This window comes from Ziziphus jujuba, chromosome 9 (assembly GCF_031755915.1).
Source record: "Ziziphus jujuba cultivar Dongzao chromosome 9, ASM3175591v1".
Taxonomy (NCBI): Eukaryota; Viridiplantae; Streptophyta; class Magnoliopsida; order Rosales; family Rhamnaceae; genus Ziziphus; species Ziziphus jujuba.
In genome coordinates this window covers 11,506,194-11,512,193 of record NC_083387.1, presented here as the reverse complement: position 1 = coordinate 11,512,193, position 6,000 = coordinate 11,506,194, and positions in this window count along the sequence as shown.

Genomic DNA, 6,000 nt, shown 5'->3' with positions numbered 1-6,000 from the left:
ACGCCGACTTACAAAGGGTGTTCTTTGCCGGAGACTGCGTGTAACACCCCATCTCAAATCACACCGAAATCCATGCACGTTGATTGAGGTTGACCGTTGACCGAGTTGGTCAAAAGTTGACTTTTTGTCCCAGTTGGAATTTCTATTTGACCAGGGTACCGTGGCGAAGTACATGATGTCCCGAGTTCGTAGACTAGTAGCACGTCGAAAACGGAGCTACGGTTTGAAAGTTATGGGCAAAACAAGTTGAGGTGCAAACAGTCCAAAAGGTGCCAGGAGTTGACTTTTTCTTGTGGTGTAATTTTGTTTTGACTCTTATATGGTTGTAAAATACTCATCGATACGAGTTCATAGACTAGCGGCACGCTTAAATCGGATATTTGGTTAAAAAGTTATGGACGTTTGAAGTTCGCCGGATACCGTAATATTTTATTATATCCGGCTTAAGTGCACAGTGACGCCACATGTCACCACCTGATTGGTCCACGTGGAATGAACAGTGTCACTACAGTGGCTTTTATTTGACAAAAATCTCAGGGAAGAGAGAGAAAGAGAGAGAGGAGAGAGAGAGAGAAATCGACCGGCCGCCGGAATTTTCAAATTTTCAGGCCGATTCACGTTACACGCGCCGGCCAGACGGACGACTCTCCCCATTTCCGGCCAAACCCTGAAATTTTACGGCCGTTGGTTGCTGGACGCGCCTGGATCGAGGCGGTGAAGTTCAGCGGCGATTTTTCCCTTCACCGTCGTTTGCCCTGTTTCCGGCCATTTTTAGGCCACACGCGCCAGCCACCCCTCACCATCTCCTCAAGTACGGCCTACCCACCAAATTTCACGGCCACCGGACCTCCAACGCGCCGGGATCGGAGCTTTTTCCGGCGAGGGGCCGAAATTCTTCAAACCCCGATTTCTTCGCCGTCCGGCCTCCGTTTGCCTCACCTCCGGTCCTGTTGGATTCCTCTCCCCTCGATCTACAAATCTGCCAAAAATCTCAGCCAACGGGCACCGTACGCGCCGCCGCCGGCGACGGTTGCCGGTGACCGCGGTGGCTCGTCGGAAGTTACTATTCCGGCGAGTACCCAGTCGCACCGCCGGTCCTTGTCCACTGTGTTCGACCTCCTGAACCCGAATCCGGCATTCTTTTCTGCCAATTCGTGACGGTTTGGGAGAATTGAGGAGTTGAAACCCGAAAGCTTTCCGGCGAGATTCCGGCCACCTCGGGTCCGATCACCGGAAAGTAAGACCGAATCCGTGATCCTCATCACTCAAGCTTCGATTCGGTATATAACTCATAACTTTTAGATGTCGTTTGTGTTCGCTCCCCAGGTACCCATTTGGGAATTACCCGATTAAAATATTAATATATTTGGTTGGTATACTGTGGATGTTTTAGGTGCGCGTACGAGTAGTGGAGTTGATCCTGCGGAGGATCTTAGCTGATTTACGCGCTTAAGGTGAGTGACCCACCTTCAAAAATATTTTGGGCAATTAATTATGTTTAATTGGTATTTAAATTATGCTCATGTGGTACAATTTAGTTATGGTTTTATTGTGATTTAATTTATTTATTGTGCATGAGCAAAGTATATTTCAGTAATAATCGTACGTGGTTTTAAGTGTTATTTTCGGGCATAATTGGGTTAAATATTTTATGAAAATATTTGTTTAAATTGTATAAATTATGCCCGCGGTATTTTAATTGTTGAACCTCGTATTACGAGAAAATTATGGTTTATTTGTTATCGATGTTTTCGTACCGATTTGTTAAATAAAAATATGTGGGATGGTAAGTGAGAAATTTTGGTATATTTCCCACGGTAATTTTGGAAAACAGTACAGTTGGTTTAATAATTATTTTAGACTCATTCATACAGTATTGGTGTTCTGGTATATGTATATGTGGTTCAGCGTGCAAGTATTATTATTTCTCCCGTGAGTTGCCATTGGACCGTGGGCAGGCAAGTTTGTTATTGGCCACAGCCGCCCCCCTCCTTGGCCGGGAGGATAGTTTCAGCAGCGGTACTGTCGGGACGCCGAAGTGCCGTTTGCAAGTTTCTCTCTTTAATCTTCCCGCCAGTCGGTGCTCAGGACGCTGGGTATCGGAGGGCATCACCGGTATATGGTGTGATGTGTCAAGTGTAATTTTTCACATAAAGTTTCAAACCCCAAAGGTGTTCAAAAATTATTTATTATAATTTATTACATTTTAATTATATACTGGGGTATTATTTATTTATTGTTTATCAAATGGTTTGATCCTTTGGTTTTCGGGAAATACGAATATTGGGTTTTGTGAAATTGTTTTAAAAAAAGGAACATTTCCAACGGAGTGATTAGTGAGAGTTTTGAGGGAAAAATTATTATTTCCAACTGTTATTATTTATTTATTAATTGTTGGTATTAATTAAATTCCCTTATTTGTTATATTATTATTATTATTATCATTAAAAGTGTTCAGTAGTTAGGGTCACTCATTGAGATGATTAGCATCTCACGTTTTTAAGTTTCGTTCCCTTAGGTGCAAGGGGTGGTAGACGTTCTTCCGGAGCGAACCAATTCTCCGCTGCTATCGTGTTTCGAGAAGTACCTTTGTACTCATTCATTTCAGTTGTATTATTTCTTTCATCTTTGTTGTATTTCTGTTGATTAGCACTTCATAAAGCTCTGTATACTATGTGGACACTTATGTTTTATTTATGCACTGGGCTGCTGTTATTGTTGTGAAGTGCTGTAAATTGTGGAACAACTTGTAGTTTTGCAGGAGGAATAAAGGGGTGAATATAGAAATGTGTTTTCAGTGCAGGTAATTTTTTTGGTAAGTCGTACCCTTAGGGGAGGTGCTGCCGGATTTTCCGTTGGAAGGTTCGGTGGTATTTTCCTGGGATCAGGGCTTGTCTAGGGTTCCAGGGAGGAATTCTGGACGGGTCCTGACACAACGCCGGAGCTACAATCGCGCACAACATGGCCATGCGTGTGGGATTGTCAAAGGAGGAGCTTAGGATTAAGCTTGTCGGGACGGTTTTGGTGCATCCGTATTTTCGGGGGAAAGAACCAATAGGAGCTGAGATTAAAATGGAAGCTGGATTTAAAGCATGGACTGAATCTTTCTGGCGTTTGGCATGCCCAACTACGATCGGTTTGGATGACCTGCTTATTAATCGGCGAAGGATCCGAATCTCGAGAAGTTAAGGGGTGAGAAATTGTTGGTTTTTGTTGCGGAGAAAGATTTTCTGAGGGAGAGAGGTTGGTATTGCAGTGAGTTGGTGAGGAAAAAAGGGTGGGGAGGTATTGTGGAGGTGATGGAAGCGAAGGAAGAAAAACATATTTTCCATCTGTTCAACCCCGGTTGTGAAAACGCCATTGCCATGCTCAAGAGAATTTCTTCTTTCATCTCTTTGCTATAAATAGTTTCTTTTATGTTGTGTAATTCAGAAAATACAAAGCTTAATTTTAATTTGTAGTTTTTCATAAACAAAATGTGTTTCTACTTAGATTATTTTTATCTCTTCATTATCATTATTTTGAATGAAATTATAATATATTAATTGTGGATGGAGATGGAAAAAAAGAAAAAAGAGAAATTATCCTTGAAAAGCATTCGATTACTACAGGAAATTCCTACAAAATATTAATTAGCTAAAATTTATATTGTCCAATGTACATCAACTATTCTAAATAGAGAGAGAGAGAGAGACTTGAATAAACTTTTTTTTTTTTTGGAACAATTTATCTAAATTATAATCTATCCAAAATCTCCTTTTTCTTATAACTTGGAGTTTCAATATTTATGCATTGTACTTTATGTAATATTTAATTAACACCAAAACCTCCTAAAAGTTGGAAACAATGCATCTATGACTTTTTAATTGTTAAAGTATATATGCAGTTTATGTGAGGAAATTCTTTTCTTTTTTTTCTTTTTTTTTTCTGAGCAGGGATATAATCGAAATAAAAATTTTGTTATGATTAATTTAACTTAACAACAAAAAAATTAGGATGTGGAGGTTTTGAGCTGATGATGTACTTTTTATCAACTTTAGAGGGTGTTGATGATAAATTGATACTATTGTATTAAAATGCAAAAATGTTGAGAGAAGCCAAAAAATAAAAAAATAAAAAATTCAATACTGTTTTTTTTGGGCTTCAATACAAATTTTGTTACATTGTGAGTGAGGGCTGTTAGACTCAAATGCATTTGGTATCCAAGAGAAATGTGAAACCCAAGATGACAATATAAGCGGCCCATTACAGATATTTCCAGAAGAGTGACATGAATCCGTATTTTTCATGAAAAGATAATAATAATAACGACGACGACGACTATTATAATAATAATAATAATAATAATAAAATAATTAGGTAGTGAACTTGATAAGAAAAATAAATTAAAAAAAGACCGGCTAGTGAACTGGATAAGAAATATAAATAAAGAAAGGGCCGGAAAGGATGTGTTAGCGAGGTGGGGAATGCTATACAGTGAATCATCAAGCAAGGTGAATTATTGATACGCTTTGACGTTAATTTATTTTTATATTATATATTCCACAATCTGATTTTTTTTTTTTTTTTTTTTGATGTTAACGGTAAAAAGACTATGAAGTAAGGTTGACTCGGTTAGAAAGTTATTAAAATATCACTTACTATTAAATTATTAAAATATCACTTACTATTAAGAACTCGTACACTTGAAACATCAAAAATAAAAAATACATATATTATAAATGATAAAAAAAAAATAAGAAGTAAAAATATTATATAATTAATTAAAAATATTCTACACATAAATATGAAATAAAATAAACTAATTATCCCCAAATGATCGCTTGAATTTCACCATGCCAATACCAAATCTACAATGGTAATTTGAGATGCTTTGAAAATTTTAAACACCTACTTTATTCTTCCAACCAGTGATGAAAATATCGATATCGATGGAAATATTAAAAGCATAATTTTGTAGAAATATCAATAGAAATATCAATATGGATGGAAATATCGATAAGATTATTAATATAGTAAAATAATATAAAAAATATAATAATTAGAATACAATAATAATAAAATAATTTATAAATATTAAAAATTATTTTAAGTAATGAAAATATGATGTTTATTAGCATCAAAATATAAAAAATTAACAAATACATTAAATTCTTAAATATAATTTATAATACATCATCAATATAAAAAAATAATTCTTTAATGTTTCAAATTAATGCTCATATTTAGATGTTTTTAGTTCATTATATCAGAAATTTTTTTTATATAATTATGGATATGCCAAGCATATTTATTTAAAAAGTTTTTTTATGAATATTAATAAAGCAAATAAATGATTCCCTATTTGAATTGGCATTAAAAAATAAAAATCTGACTTTAGTTTCCAATTTATTACTTCAATACTAGAAAAGCTTAAAGAAAGGCATATCATTTATTTATAAATTAGTAATCAGCTAAAAAATGTTAAATTTTTTAGTAAAAAACACAATTCATCTAAACTATTAGCCTTGTAGAAGTACAAAATTACCAATGTCTCAAAAAATTTTATTTTTTTTCCATTCGAAAATATTGAAGAAGTGGGTTCAATATTGGAAGCATTAAAAGAATGTGTTTTTTTCTCTGTGAGACCCGCAAATTAAACTCTTGGATAAGGCACCATCTGATAAACACAAAGCAAAGCCCTCGCATCCCAAACATTTCAACGGAGAAAACCCAATCGCAGACTCATTCATACGTATAAGAGAAAGGAGAGAGTGAGGGACTTGAACGGAAAATCTGAAGAAGAAGAAGTGGCGGTGGTGGCTGCGGTTAGAGGCAGGAAAATTGGCGATATTTTTCCCCCCACTGTTCGTGTCGATGCTCGTCGAAAATAGGCATTGTCGCCGACATTTCGTTGGAATCGACGATTTTTTCTTCACTGCTTCCAACCTCCAAAATACACCATTTTTAGGTATTGTGTATTGGAGTTATGAAACACATCATGACGAGTTTAAGTATTGG